Source organism: Pristiophorus japonicus, chromosome 13, assembly GCF_044704955.1.
Source record: "Pristiophorus japonicus isolate sPriJap1 chromosome 13, sPriJap1.hap1, whole genome shotgun sequence".
In the NCBI taxonomy this organism is placed as follows: domain Eukaryota; kingdom Metazoa; phylum Chordata; class Chondrichthyes; family Pristiophoridae; genus Pristiophorus; species Pristiophorus japonicus.
This window is the reverse complement of record NC_091989.1, coordinates 23,781,728-23,798,333: the sequence shown is the minus strand read 5'-3', so window position 1 is coordinate 23,798,333 and position 16,606 is coordinate 23,781,728.

Below are 16,606 nucleotides of genomic sequence, written 5' to 3'. Positions count from 1 at the left end.
TTGCGGATCCGGTTCCTGCGGGACCTGGACTGCGGCTCCCCCTTCTACTCGCTGGAAAAAAGACAGGGGTTCCGTAAGCAGCTCTTGACGCTGCTGGTCAACAACGGCTCTCTTGTCTCAGATCCGGAGGGCATCAGCAGCAGGGCCCGAGAATATTACGGGACTCTGTTCTCTCCGGATGCGTCCAGTGAGGATGGGGGTAGAGTTTTGTGGGAGGACCTGCCGAAGGTCGGCCCGGAGGGCGCCGAAAATCTGGAGCTGACCGGCACCCTCGACCGGCTCTCGAGGGGAAAAGCCCCAGGACTGGACGTGCTGTCCGTAGAGTTCCACAGGGCGTTCTGGGACGTCTTGGGGGGCGACTATGCGCGGGTCCTGGGGGAAAGTCTGGCGACCAGGGAGATGCCCCTCTCTTGGTGCAGGGCAGTTATCGTCCTGCCTAAGAAGGGCGATCTCCGCCGACTTAAGAACTGGCGCCCGGTCTCCCTCCTCAGCACGGACTATAAAATCTTCGCCAGGGTGATGTCTGCTCGCCTTGGCGCCGTGCTGGACCACATGATCCATCCCGACCAGTCCTATATGGTCCCGGGCCGGACAATCCACGATAACATCCATCTGGTCCGGGACCTAATCCATCATTCCCAGGAGGCTGGTCTGTTGGTCACCTTCCTATCTCTAGACCAAGAGAAGGCGTTCGACAGGGTGGATCACGAATATCTGTTCGGAACTCTGCGCGCTTTCGGGTTCAGGACGCATTTCGTCGCCTGGATCTGACTTTTGTACGCCGCCGCGGAGTGTCTGATTAAGGTTAACAGGTCTTTGACGGCGCCCCTTCGCTTTGGGAGAGGGGTGCGCCAGGGATGCCCCATGTCCGGCCAGTTATATGCCATCTGCGTGGAGCCTTTCCTGCGTCTCCAGCGGACGAGGTTGACTGGACTGGCTCTGCAAGGGCTGGGTGTGGAGGTCGTCCTCTCGGCTTACGCCAGTGACGTGCTCCTCATGGTCAAGGATCCCGTTGACCTGCGGAGGATGCGTGAGTGCCAGGAGATTTACTCGGCCGCATCCTCTGCCAGCATCAACTGGGAGAAATGTTCCGGACTCCTGGTGGGTCAGTGGCGGGTGGCCTCCCTGCCGGAGGAGCTCAGGCCTTTTGCCTGGAGCACGACCCATCTCCTCTATCTGGGAGTCTACCTTACCCCCGACGAGGAAGCCTGGCCGGCGAACTGGCAAGAGCTGGAGGCCAAGGTCGCCGCTCGCCTAGGGCGCTGGACAGGACTGCTCCGAGTGCTGTCCTACAGGGATTGAGCGCTAGTCATAAACCAGCTGGTGACCGCTATGCTGTGGTACCGGCTGTTCACTTTGACCCCTCCCCCTGCATTTGTTGCCAAGATACAGAAGAAGCTGGTGGACTTCTTCTGGAACAACAGGAAGCACTGGGTCTCTGCCGCGGTCTTGAGTCTCCCGCTTAGGGAGGGCGGTCAGTCGTTGGTGTGCGTCGGCACCCAGCTAGCGACTTTCCGTCTTCAGACCCTGCAGCGATACCTTTACGTTGAGCCCCCTCCTAGGTGGCGTGCGCTGACGATGTATTTCTTCCGCCAACAGTACAGCCTCAATTATGACACGCAGCTCCTGTTTGTGAGCCTGGGGGGCATCAGGACTGCCGTGCAGGGGCTGCCTGTCTTTTACCAGGAACTCATCAGGGTCTGGAACAGAGTCGCCACCAAGCGCAGCTCTCCACCGTCTGGAGTGGCGGCTGTCCTGCAGGAGCCGCTGCTCAGGAATCCGTACCCGCATGACCGCGGTTTCAGGTGGCAGGCGGACGAGAGGGCTGTGGCTGGCGAGGTGATCAGGGTCAGGGACCTGCTCGATGGCGGAGGAGTGGACTGGATGGCGCCAGACGTGCTGGCACGGCGCCTAAACTGGGCCGACGTCCGCCGCGCGGCCGATGCCATCGAGTCACTAAAAACAGCGCTGGGCCCTGACTCCATCTGGTGTGTTGAGGAGGCTCAAGCGCGTGGGGAGATCCTGTGCGAACTGCCCCCCGTCCGGACGGCATTCCTCATCGGCGGCAAGCCCCGAAACCTCCCTCGGGAGTCGGCGCCTCACAACTTGAGCTGCCTCGGGGAAATCCCCTCCGTGCCTTTCAGTTCTGCACGAAGGGGTTTCCTGTACGGGCTGCTCCTGCACACTCTCAACCTTGCCATCCTCGTCTGCCGTCCGGACACGCCATGGCGAACCATCTTGCCGTCCGGAGAAGGCGGGGGTCCCCGATGGAGTGCACTCTACGCGAGAGTTCTCCCACTATTTATCGGGGAGCAGTCCCGTGCAATAAATTTTTAAGTCGGTTCACGGGCTCCCAGGCCGCCTGCAATTTCTGCTGTCTGCAAGAGTCCGTGTTCCATGTTTTTATGGAGTGTGTGAGGTTGCAGCCCCTGCTCCATTATTTAAAGGGGCTGCTCTTCAATTTCTGGTTGCACTTCAGTCCCACACTCCTGATCTTTGGGCACCCTGTGCGGAGGGGAGCGGGTAGGTCCGAGGGCCTCCTCGTAGGGCTGCTCCTGGACACGGCCAAGGGCGCCATCAGCCGGTCCACGCAACGGGGAGTCGTTCAGCCCGACTGCCTGCCTGTCTTCCGCGCTTACATCCGAGCCAGGGTGGTCCCTGGAGATGGAGCACGCGGTGTCCACCAGTACGCTCGCGGCCTTCCGCGAGAGGTGGGCACCGGAGGGACTGGAATGCATCATCACCCCCGGCAACCAAATTTTAATTTGATTTTATATGTTTTAAAGTTTAATTTGTTTTTATTGCCGGTTTTAGTGTCCCCCTCCCCTTTTATAGGGGGCACTTGTATAATTTGTAGTTTTAGTGCCAAAAAACCCCCCCCAAAAAATCACCCAAAAAAAACAAAAAAAAAGCACTTTGGTGAGAGCTCTTCCTCCCTCTTTGAACATCTTGTTCTGCTCTGCGTGGCTTCTGTTCTTTCTCCAAATCATGCTGTTTTCCCTGGGGAACTCCCTTGTTCACCCATGTCTGCAGCAAGTGATTTGTGCAGAAACCTTGAAGTCAGGAAAAAGTCCTTCAGCACCTGCCACTCCACTCCCTGTAGACTTTGATAACTTGAAACAACTATAGAAAGCACCAAACACTTGTCGAAGCCAGTCAAAATCAATCAACGACTAACCTGTAATGATGATCCTTTTAAATACTGTTGATGGGGGGGGGTCCTTCCTGAATGCTTGTTCAGCTGTGCAAGCTTAAGAGCTGGAGCGTTGAGCTCCAAAATGGCAGTGCTGGCATGAAATCAGCATTGACATCATGATCTGCCTACTCTGCATACATCTGGGGGATGCTCACTGTGCTTGCGCCAACGCCCTCACTAACATGGTGTCCGGCAAGACTCGCACCATAAGTGTGCGCATGCGCCACAGATGCCATTTTAAACCTATAGGACACTTGTAGCGCCCCAAAAAATGGGTGCTGCGGATCAGAATTTTGCACCCAAAGTGTCAGGTTGGCAATGTTGGCATTCTCTCTCCTTCCCCTTCCCCAGTCAGAAGATTGTTGTTTCAAGCCCCAGTATGGACTAAACATATAATCTAGGCTGACATGCTAGTGCAATACTGAGGGAGTGCTGCATTGTTTGGGGTGCTGTCTTTTGGATGGGACGTTAATCTGAGACCCGATCTGCCTATTCAAGTAGATGTAAAAAATGCATGGCACTATGGGAAGAAGAATAGGGGAATTCTCAAGGTATTTTAGGAAGCATTAATTATCACCCTCCTTGTAGTGATGGCGTTCCCATAATGGTGTTAGGTAGTGATGTTGGCCCAACACTAAGAAGGAACTGTGATGTGTCCAACTCAGGATGGCGTGTGACTGGCAGGGGGACTCGGGAGAGGATGGTGTTCCCACAGCATTGCTGCTTGTCCTTCTTCTCATCTCCTTCCCCTGTGGCCTCTACTACTGTCGTGTAACCTTAGATGAGTTGCTGCAGCCACAGTGCACCCGTGGCTAAGGGGGTGGATATTGAGTCCGGTGGCAGGGGTACCAATCAAACGGATTGCTTTGTCCCGACGATAGGCACAAGTAACATTTTGTCCATGCACCTAAAGGCTGCGAAGATTGGCGAGGTGCATGAGCCCTAGCTGCCCTGCAGTACTTTGTCCAATCAACCATTCTTCATGTGTGAGGCTGGGCAACGAGTATTGGCTGCATATCTCACCAGATGGCTAAACACGTGCACTTTCCAGCAGATGTCACTGGACAGCGATCAGGAGCGTGAAATCTGGACGATGGCTTTCCCCCACCCCATCCCCACTCCAGTTCAGGGTCACTGAGGTCAATTCAGCTAACGGCAAAGGCTGAGAACTGGGACCTACCTGGTGCATACAGCTCACTAAATGTGCCACCGAGGGAGCAAAACTATTTCACTTTAGATTCCCAGCTGCCGAACAGGAGACAGCATCAGTGATTTGACTGCTGAATCACATTGTCTGAGTATAAAAGGAGGTGAATGAATCACAGGCTGACTAACCGAGGCCACGGGGATGCAGGTTTTATTGTTGCCTAGCTGTGTAGGCTGAGTGCGATGGAGCTGAATTAACATCACTAGAGTTACAGTCATTAATCTAAGGGGCTTCGACTGTGCATTTTAATTCAGCTTTCTCACACTGCAGGAGCGATAACACACGCAGCCTGGAAACACGAGCCAACAGTCATCAATGTCTACTGCTGAACAAATATATAAATGAGACAAAAAGACGTTACTATCAATTCGAAGGAGAGGTTTGATTCGAGGGATGGGGCTCAGGGACAGACGCGTGGGTGAAATGATTGAAATTATCTTTTCTGCTCTACAGCAGCTTTGTGACTAATGGTCACTGCAGCAGATGTGAGAAGAAAGTCGTAAGGACGGTACTCGGGAGAGAGAGGGCACACGGGGGAGAGGTGGGGATATGGATTTAAACCCATCTTTACCACACGGCAGTGGGAAGCACTGAGTAGAAATTGTGGGGGGGCGGGGAGAGCTGAACAGTGAGTCCGCTCTTCTAGTCTCATAAGGGGGAATGTTGTCTGTGTGTAATTCAAGTGGAAGAAACCCGGGTTCAAATCCCAGTACATCAAAGGGGACTCCAGTAGATCCTACAAATCCCCTGGGAAGACAGGCGCACCAACATCAGCATCCTCATTCAAGCTAACATCCCCAGCATTGAAGCACTGACCAGACACGAGACTCCCAAAACAAGTGCTCTACTCGGAGCTCCTTCATGGCAAACAAGCCAAAGGTGGGCAGCGGAAACGCTACAAGAAGACCCTCAAAGCCTCCCTGATAAAGTGCAACATCCTCACTGACAGCTGGGAGTCCCTGGCCCAAGACCGCCCTAAGTGGAGGAAGTGCATCCGAGAGGGCGCTGAGCACCTCGAGGCTCGTCCCAGAGAGCATGCAGAAATCAAGTGCAGACAGCAGAAAGAGTGTGTGGCAAACCAGTCCCACCCATCCCTTCTCTCAACGACTATCTGTCCCACCTGTGACAGAGTCTGTGGCTCTTGTATTGGACTGTTCAGCCACCAAAGAACTCACTTAAGGAGTGGAAGCAAGTCTTCCTCGATTCCGAGGGACTGCTTATGATGATGGATTCCCATAGGAGTCTCCAGTACACACATCTAGCAGTAGTGTCCTGGACTTCCACATGAGGATCCAGTATATCCAGCAGTGGCGTGCTGGATTCTCATAGAGGTCCCAGTATAAATCAATATATCTAAATCCCCAACATAGACAAGTACAATGCTCCTGACCTGATAGAAACTTTCAAGATTAAAGTTGATGGTAAAGTAGGCAATTTGATCACTATGGTGCACAATTAGCTTTTGATGACAATAGTTTAGCTTTGACTGGGAACTTTCACACCTTTGCTAATGGACATCCACTGTGTAGATATTTCCTGTTCCTTGTTCACATGCCGATACCATACATTTATCCACATTCAAATCATCCTGCTATTGCCTTGCTCCTCTGTGTCATTTGTTCAGCTTCCGAATGCTATTAATGTCCCTTAATCTGCTCATCATGCCAAATATGTGACTGGATCGCTACTATTCGATGTATTGGTGTACACTGGCATTCCCTCCCTGTCTCTGCAACCTCCTCCATCCCTAAAACACTCCGAGATCTCTGCGCTTCTCCAATTCTGCCTTTTGCAATATCCTCGATTTGCTTCGCTCCATCATTTATCAGCTTGGCATATAAATAGAGGCACACACTACAAGTGAAAGGCGGCTGTACTAATGCTAGATAAAGAATAGCATTTACCCCTTTCATAATTTTATGGAAGAGATCACTACTTGTAATAGTTATACTAGTCACTTACAATAACAACTACTTGCATTTCAATAGCACCCAGCATCTTTAATGTAGTAAAACATTCCAAGGCGCTTCACAGGAGTGATTAACAAAAATTGATAGTGAGCCACATAAGGAGATATTAGGAAAGTCTTGGTCAAAGAGGTAGGTTTTAAGGAGCCTAAGCGCTGGAATACCCTCCCTAAGCCGCTCCTTAAACCTCCCTCTTTGACCAACCTTTCTGTTCCAATATCTTCTTATGTGGCTCAGTATCAATTTTTGTTTGATAATCGCTCCTGTGAAGCCCCTTGGGACGTTTTACCACGTTAAAGGAGCTGGGTGCTACATAAATGCAAGTTGTTCTTGTACGTGACGAGTATAACTCTTGCAAGTAGTGATCTCTTCGTTAAAATTATGAAAGGGGTAAACTATATAGCATTAGTACAGTCTTCTTTCACCTGTACTGTGTCCACCTTTTTTGTATACTAATATTTGACACTATTTGGCAATCGCAGTCCTACAATTTGACATTTTAAATATCTAATTAATAAGCACAGATAAATCCTTTCCCTGCTGCACTTCATATAATGATGTAGCCTGTACTGTAATATTTTTTTTCACCAGTATGCATCTGCTTACCTTTCTCTATATTAAATCCCATTTACCATTCATCTACCCCGTTGCTAAGAGGCTATCAATCTCACAGCATCTTGTTTTTCTGTGAATCTTTGTGTCATCTACAAACATAAAAAGTTAGATTTAGGATTTCTGGGGGGTGTGGGGGGAGATCAGGTATTTTTAGGAGAGGGGCAATCGAGGTGAAAGATACCACCAAGGTGGGAGAGTTAAAGGAAAGACAAAGTTAAATGTGGAGTGGTATTTAGTGATTCCAAGATCCCTGGGGGAGGGAGGGAGAAGACAGCAAAGAGAGGCTCTGGTAATCCATCCTAGGTCACTCAACGCCCACACTGGACTGTGAGAAATAGTGGTCACTCAACACCCGCACTGGACTGTGAGAGGTAGTGGTGGTTGGAGTGGGGTGGGGCGATCCAAAAGATTCCATTAGCTACTGGGCTCACCTGAGAACATAAGAATTAAAAGCAGGAGTGGACCATATGGCCCCTCGAGCTTGCTCTGCCATTCAAGATCACGACCGACCTTTGACCTCAACTTCACTTTCCCACCCTATCTCCATATCCCTTGATTCCCCTGGAGTCCAAAAATGTATCTATCTCAGCCTTAAATATACTCAACAATTCAGCATCCACTGCCCTTTTGGGTACATAATTCCAAATATTCACAACCCTCAGAGAAGAAATTCCTCCTCATCTCAGTCTTAAATGGCCGACCCCTTATTCTGAGACTATGCCCCCAGTTCTAGACTCTCCAGCCAGGGAAAACCACTTCTCAGCATCTACCCTGTCAATTGAGCATCCAGTTGTGCCCAGGTGACTAAGCTGCTGTTGTCTTGTTACAGAGCACATTGTGGTTCTGGAGTGCGCTTTCTGCTTTAGATCCATAGCCACAGCCTGAAGCCAATGACCAAATGGAGTTCCTAGTACCCTTCCACCCAACTATCCTCATATTAACTCATACGGATCATACACTGTGCAACTAACCACCATATCCACTCATCCTGCTTGAGTGAAGTTCAGCCAAGTATGTAATGCCACACAAGCAGCTCCCTGGTGGTTAAAGGGGCGCCTAGTATGGTACAGAATAGAAGGTACTAGGTTTGAACCCTAGTCTGTCCCGAGTTAACTGATTTAAGTCAAGGCAGCAGCTACAATGTCCCATGTATCCTGGGTTAGGGAGTGGAAAACAACCCTGAGCTTCTGCTCCAGATCTTTACCCAGTGACCCCAGCTGGAAAGGTGCATGCGTGTTTGTGTGTCTCCCGGGTAAGGATTGGATCAGGCTGGTGTGCAATGCTCACAGTTCTTTCCAAGATCCACAAACAGGATGTCCTGGTAGACCCATCGTTTGAGCCTGTTCTTGCCCCATGGAACAGATTTCTTCCTATCTCAACTCTATTTTTTCTCCCCTTGTCCAGTCTCTTCCCACCTACATCTGCAACTCTTCCGTGCCCGCCGCCACTTCAACAGTTTCCTGGCTCCAACTTTCTTCTTTTCATTATGGCCGTCCAATCCTGCTACACTTCCACCCCCACCAGGCCGGCCTGAAGGCGCTCCTCCTCTTCCTTGAACAGAGGCCCAACCAGAGTCCATCCACCACCACAACCCTCCTCCGCCTGGCTGAACTTGTTCTAATATTGAACAACAACTCCTGTGACTTCACTCACTTCCTCCAAATTAAAGGTGTTGCTATGTGTCCTAGCTATGCTTGCCTTTTCCTGGGATATGTGGAACATTCTTTGCTCCAGTCCTCCCTCATCTCTTTTTCCATTACATTGATGACTGTATTAGTGCCGTTTCCTGCTCTTGCCTGGAACTAGAAAATTTCATTCACTTGCTTCCAATTTCCACCCTTCCCTCACATGATCCACCTCCGACTCTTCCCTTCCCTTCCTTGACTTCACTGTCTGCATGTCTGGGGATAGGCTATCGACAAACATTCACTACAAGCCCACTGACTCCCACAACTAGCTAGACTACACTTCTTCCCACCCCCCTTCCTGAAAGGACTCTACTCCATTCTCCTAGTTTCTCCATCTCCATCTCCATCACATTTGTTCTGACAATGCCACCTTTCATACTAGTGCTTCTGATGTCTTCCTTTTTCCTCAACTGAAGATTCCCCTCTACCAAGGCCTTCGACCGTGTCAGTTCCATTTCCCGCACTTCTGCTCTCACCTCTTCCCCTCCCCTCCTCTCCGAGCATTCCGAAGGGACCGCTCCCTCAGCGACACCCTGCTCCACTCCTCAATCACTCCCAACACCCCTTCCCCAGGCATCTTCCCGTGCAAGCGCAGGAGATGCAGCACCTGCCTTTTTACCTCCTCCCTTTCTACTGTCCATAGCTGCAAACACTCCTTCGAAGTGAAACAGTGATTTACTTGTACTTCTCGCAATTTAGTATATTGTATTCACTGCACACAATGCGGTCTCCTCTACATTGGGGAAACCAAACACAGATTGGGTAACTGCTTTGCGGAACAGCTCTGTTCAGTCTGTAAGCGTGACCCCGAGCTTCCGGTCACCTGTTATTTTAATTCTCCGCTCTACTCCCAGCCTGATCTTTCGGTCCTCAGCCTCTTACACTGTTCCAACGAAGCTCAACGTAAGCTCGAGGAATAGCATTTCACCTTTCGATTAGGCACTTTACAGCCTTCTAGACTCAACATCGAGTTCAACAATTTCAGACCATAACCTCTGCCCCTATTTTTACACATGGCAGTTGTTGATGATTCAGCCATTCCCATTTACACTTCTTCTAGACTCATCTTTTGTTTCTTTACTTGTCCCATTACCATCTCCTTTTGCTTTGTACTATCATACCTTTTGTCATTTAATCACTCCTGCCTTCCATCCTATCACAGCAAGAATCATAGGTGATTTTAATCTCCATATTGATTGGACAAATCAAATTGGTCACGGTAGCCTTGAAGAGAAGTTCATAGAGTGTGTAAGGGATGGGTTCCTTGAGCAGAACGTAACGCAACCAACCAGGCGGCAGGCTATCTTAGATCTGGTGCTGTGTAATGAGACAGGATTAATAAACAATCTCCTAGTAAAGATCCCCTCGGAATGAATGATCATAGCATGGTTGAATTTCAAATTCAGATGGAGGGCGAGAAAGTTGGATCTCTAACCAGCGTACTAAGCTTAAATAAAGGAGACTATGAAGGTATGAGGGTAGAGTTGGGTAAAGTGGACTGGGTAAATAGATTAAAGTGTAGGACGGTTGATGAACAGTGGTGTACATTTAGGGAGATATTTCACAACTCTCAAGAAAAATATATTCCAGTGGGGAGGAAAGGGTAGAGAAAAGATAGCCATCTGGGGCTAACTAAAGAAATAAAGGATGGTATCCAATTAAAAACAAGGGCATACAAAGTGGCCAAAACTAGTGGGAGGACAGAAGACTGGGAAGCATTTAAAAGCCAGTAAAGAACGACTTAAAAAATGATTAAGAAAGGGAAGATAGATTATGAAAGTAAACTAGCGCAAAATATAAAAACTAATAGCAAGAGTTTCTATAAAAGGTAAAAGGGTGGCTAAAGTAAATGTTGGTCCCTTAGAGGACGAGACCGGGGAATTAGTAATGGGGAATGTAAAATCCTGTCCCCTCAGTACAGATTCACACGAGGCATGTAGTGAAGTCAAGGTCACTCTGGACCTGCACCTTTATTTCACAGCTCTGGAATGCTGCACTTGCCGGAGAGCTGTCCTTATATACCTGTCTCTTGCAAGTGCACCCCTGGTGGTAAGGTATGCTGGTGGTTACAGGTCATATCTTATTACAGTCATGTATAGCATGTTAGGATACAGTTATATATAATAATGTAAGATGCATGACATCACCCTTCCACAAGGTCTTATTGTCTTTATAGGTTCAGTCTCTCAGGTGGTCTACGCTCTCGCGTGGAGCGTCTGAGTTGTGGCTCAGTTGTTTGCCTTGGTGTCTGTTTTTCTTTGGGTGTGGTTGCTGGTATCTCGCCTGGGCTGTCTGTTTCGATTGGTGTGATTGTTGTTGACTCGCCTGGGCTGTCTGTTGGGATTGCCCTTTCCTCAGGTTGTTCCCTCTGTCTGTCCACCAGGTGTGGTGCGAGTTCCACATTGTAGTCTGCCTCTGGTTCCGCAGTGTTGTTGGTAAATCTGCTTTTGACTTGGTCTACATGCCTCTGGCAGGTTTTGCCATTGTCCATTTGTACTACCAGTAACCTGTTTCCTTCCTTGCCCATTACTGTCCCTGCAAGCCATTTGGGACCCCTGCCATAGTTTAGTACAAACACTTTGTCCCCTATCTCATTCCATCTCCCCCTCGAATTTCTGTCATGGTACTCAGTCAGCTTACGGCGCTTTCGTGCATGTCTGGGAGGATTAATGAGAGCCTTGTTTTTAAAGTCCTTTTCATCAACAGTTGCGCGAGGGGGATCCCAGTCAGTGAGTGCGGATGAGATCTGTATGCCAGCAGCAGTTGCGACAGGCGACCCTGCAGCGTGGGACCTTGGATTTTAAGCATGCCTTGTTTAATGATTTGCACTGCTCTCTCTGCCTGGCCATTGGAGGCCGGCTTGAACGGTGCCGTCTTGACGTGATTTATGCCGTGGTCAATTATAAAGTCTTGGAATTCTGCGCTGTGAAGCACGGACCATTGTCACTGACCAATATGTCAGGGATTCCGTGCGTTGCAAACATGGTCGCGAGGCTCTCCACAGTGGTGGAGGTTGTGCTCGAGTTTAAAATGGTGCATTCGATCCACTTTGAAAATGCATCTACAACTACGAGGAACATTTTGCCCATGAATGGGCCCGCATAGTCTACGTGGTATAGTCGTAGGACGCCAGCATGAGTGCCCACCGTTGAATTCGTGCCGAGGGACGGATAGGAGGGACGTGAGGGGCTTGTGGTCGGTTTCTAACGTGAACTTGGCCCCGAAAAGATATTGGTGCATCTTTTTGACACCGTACACGCACGCGAGCGCCTCCTTCTCTACCATTCCGTACCCGCGCTCCGCCTGCGAAAGTGACCTGGAGGCATAAGCTATGGGTTGTAGTTTGCCCGCACTATTGACATGTTGTAAAACGCACCCAACCCCATACGCTGACGCATCGCATGTGAGAACTAGCTTTTTACCTGGGTCAAAGAAAGTCAAAACACTGTTGGAACACAGAAGGTTGCGTGCCTTATTGAAGGCGCGTTCCTGGGCGTCCCCCCAAAACCAATTGCACCCCTTCCTGAGTAGCACTTGGAGAAGCTCCAGCAGCGTGCTTAAGTTCTGCATAAAGTTTCCAAAGTAATTGAGTAGCCCGAGAAAGACACGCAGTTCTGAGACATTCCGGGGCCTGGGTGCCAGGCGAATTGCTTCTGTTTTGGACTCTGTTGGGCGGATTCCATCAGCGGCAATCCTTCTGCCCAAAAATTCAACCTCGGGTGCGAGAAACAGGCACTTGGATTTCTTGACTCGTAGACCTACCCGATCCAACCGCTTTAGTACTTCCTCCAAATTACGGAGTTGGGAGTCGGTGTCCCTGCCCGTGATAAGTATGTCGTCTTGAAATACAACCGTCCCCGGGATGGACTTGAGCAGACTCTCCATGTTGCGCTGGAATATGGTAGCTGCCGACCTGATGCCGAATGGGCATCGATTGTACATGAAAAGGCTTCGATGTGTGTTGATGGTGGTGAGTAGCTTGGATTCCTCAGTCAATTCTTGCGTCATATACGCAGATGTGAGGTCTAATTTTGAGAAAAGTTTACCTCCAGCCAACGTGACAATTAAGTCCTCTGCTCTGGGCAGCGGGTACTGGTCCTGTAGGGAGACTTTGTTTATGGTGGATTTGTAGTCCCCACAGATTCGTACGGATCCATCAGGCTTCATGACTGGGACGATGGGACTTGCCCAGTCGCTAAATTCCACAGGTGATATAATGCCTTCCCGCAGATGCCTGTCTAGTTCATGTTCAATTTTTCCCCTCATCACATAGGGTACAGCTCTGGCCTTGTGATGGACCGGTCTAGCATCCTGTGTGATGTAGATTTTGACTTTGGCCCCTTTAAAAGTGCCCACACCTGGCTGAAAGAGATGTTCAAATCGCTTTATAACTGTTGAGCAGGAGGTCCGTTCCTCTAATGACATGGCATGGACATCATCCCATTTCCAGTTTAGTTTTACCAGCCAACTTCTCCCCAGCAGTGCTGGGGGATCTCCAGGGACAATCCACAGGGGAAGTCGGTTCACTGTCCCTTTGTGTGTGACAGAGAGCATGGCGCTGCCGAGGACTGGTACGATTTCTTTGGTATAGGTCCTTAGTTTGGTGTCGACCCTTGTGAGTTTTGGTCTGTCTCTTTTATGCGGCCACAGTTGTTCAAATTGTTGAGCGCCCATGAGAGATTGACTCGCTCCCGTATCCAGCTCCATGTTGACAGATATCCTGTTGAGTAGGACCCTCATCATTGTAGGAGGCGTCCTGTTGTAGGAGCAGCGGCCATTGATCGTGTTGACCCGTTGTACATTGGTGTCCCGGGTACTGTCCCCACCATCTTCTGGTCCGCTTTCCGACCCATCCGATTTGTATACCAGCCGAGCTGCCGTTTTTTTGCACATGCGGGCCAAACGCCCTGTATATTCACAATTTCTGCAAACAGCCTGCTGAAATCGACATCCCCTTGATGAGTGCCCACCCCCACACCTCCAGCACAGACCTGTTCCATTGCTCAAAGTGTTCCCAAAGAATGAGCTGCGTCTGGCTGATCTCTCTTGAGCTTCTCTCAGTTTGTAGTTAATTGCTCGCATTGTGGGTTGATGAGGTGTGAACGGCCGTTCCTGTAGCCCTTGATGGCTTCTGCCTGCTGTCGAGAGCCTGTTCTCCCGGTTTTGTCTGTGTGTGGGGGTAGCAGCTTGTTTAGTGCTGTGAACTTCTTGTTGCGATATTTCGTTAGTTGTCGTACCTGCATTGCAAATCAACCTCGTTTCTTCTTCCCCTACCAAGAATGTCTGTGCAACCAGTGCTGCTGCCTCTAAGGTCAGGTTCTTGGTCTCTATGAGCTTTCGGAATATGCCTGCGTGGCCTATTCCTTCAATGAAAAAGTCTCTCAGCATTTCTCTCCTCAGTTCATCGGAGAACTCACATAAACTAGCCAACCTCCGAAGTTCCGCCACAAAGTCGGGTATGCTCTGGCCCACACAATGTCTGTAGTTGTAGAACCTGTGTCTGGCCATGTGTAGGCTGCTCGCTGGCTTCAGGTGGTCTCTTACCAGTGTGCTCAATTCTTCAAACGACTTGCTTGCTGGTTTCTCGGGTGCCAACAGATCCTTCATTAAAGCGTATGTTTTCGAGCCACAGCTGGTCAAGAGATGGGCTCTTCTCTTGTCTGCCTTATCGTCGCCTAACCAGTCTTTGGTTTCAAAGCTTTGCTGGAGCCTTTCTATAAAGTCCTCCCAATTGTCTCCTGCATTGTACTTTTCATCTGTTCGCCATTCTGTGGATTCTGTAATCCAGTAACTCGTCGCCACTGTAAAGTCCTGTCCCCTCAGTACAGATTCACACGAGGCGTGTAGTGAAGTCAAGGTCACTCTGGACCTGCACCTTTATTTCACAGCTCTGGAATGCTGCACTTGCCCGAGACCTGTCCTTATATACCTGTCTCTTGCAAGTGCACCCCTGGTGGTAAGGTATGCTGGTGGTTACAGGTCATATCTTATTACAGTCATGTATAGCATGTTAGGATACAGTTATATATAATAATGTAAGATACATGACAGGGAACATGGAGATGGCAGAGACTCTGAACAAATATTTTGTATCAGTCTTTATGGTAGAGGACACTAACAATATTCCGACAGTAGACAGTCTAGAGGCTATGGGGGAGGGGGGAGGAAGTTAACGTAATCACAATCACTAAGGAGGTGGTACTCAGTAAGATAATGGGATTAAAGGCAAATAAATCCCCTGGACCTGATGGCTTGCATCTTAGGGTCTTAAGAGAAGTAGCAGCAGGGATTGTGGATGCATTGGTTGTAATTTACCAAACTTCCCTTTATTCTGGAGAGGTCCCAGCAGATTGGAAAACTGCAAATGTAACACCGCTATTTAAAAAAGGAGGAAAACAAAAAGCAGGAAACTACAGACCAGTTAGCCTAACATCTGTGGTTGGGAAAATGTTGGAGTCCATTATTAAAGAAGCAGTAGCAGGACATTTAGAAAAGCAAAATTTGGACAGGCAGATACAGCATGGATTTATGAAAGGGAAGTCATGTTTGACAAATTTGCTGGAGTTCTTTGAGGATGTAACGAACAGAGTGGATAAAGGGGAACCAGTGGATGTGGTGTATTTGGACTTCTAGAAGGCATTTCACAAGGTGCACAAGATAAAAGTTCACGAGCTTGGGGGTAATACATTAGCATGGATAGAGGATTGAGGATAGAGGATTGGCTAATGAACAGAAAACAGAGAGTCGGGATAAATGGTTCATTCTCGGGTTGGCAACCAGTAACTAGTGGGGTGCCGCAGAGATCCGTGCTGGGATCCCAACTATTTACAATTATATTAACGACTTGGAAGAAGGGACCGAGTGTAACGTAGCCAAGTTTGTTGATGATACAAAGATGGAAGGAAAAGCAATGTGTGAGGAGGCCACAAAAAATCTGCAAAAGGACATAGACAGACAAGTGAGTGGACAAAAATTTGGCAGCTGGAGTATTATGATGGAAAGTGTGAGGTTATGCACTTTGGCAGGAAAAAATCGAAGAGCAAATTATTTAAATGGAGAAAGATTGCAAAGTGCTGCAGTACAGCGGGACCTGGGGTACTTGTGCATGAAACACAAAAGGATAGTATGCAGGTACAGCAAGTGATCAGGAAGGCCAATGGTATCTTGGCCTTTATTGCAAACAGGATGGAGTATAAAAGCAGGGAAATCTTACTACAGCTATATAAGGTATTGGCGAGGCCACACCTGGAATACTGTGTGTAGTTTTGGTTTCCATATTTACGAAAGGATATACTTGCTTTGGAGGCAATTCAGAGAAGGTTCACTAGGTTGATTCCGGGGATGAGGGGGTTGACTTATGAGGAAAGGTTGAGTAGGTTGGGCCTCTACTCATTGGAATTCAGAAGAATGAGAGGTGATCTTATAGAAATAGAAAGAGAGGATGTTTCCACTGAAGGGGGAGACTAGAACTAGAGGGCACGATCTTAGAATAAGGGGCCGCCCATTTAAAACAGAAATGAGGAGAAATTTCTTCTCTGAGGGTTGTAAATCTGTGGAATTTGCTGCCTCAGAGAGCTGTGGAAGCTGGGATATTGAATACATTTAAAACAAAATAGACAGTTTCTTAAACGATAAGGGGATAAGGGGTTATGGGAAGCGGGTGGGGAAGTGGAGCTGAGTTCATGATCAGATCAGCCATGATCTTATTGAATGGCAGAGCAGGCTCGAGGAGCCGTATGGCCTACTCCTGTTCCTATTTATGTTACTATTGTGTATGAAATAATCTCTCAAGGCTGAGTACTGTAAGCTGAAACTAGTAATGACCTTGGTCTCTTTATTATAACTTCAGAGTGTCTAAGCAAGGTAGCAAGCCTTTTATACCAGCACAGCACGAGGTGTGGGTGACCCGTAGGACTCCCGCAGTCACGCCCTC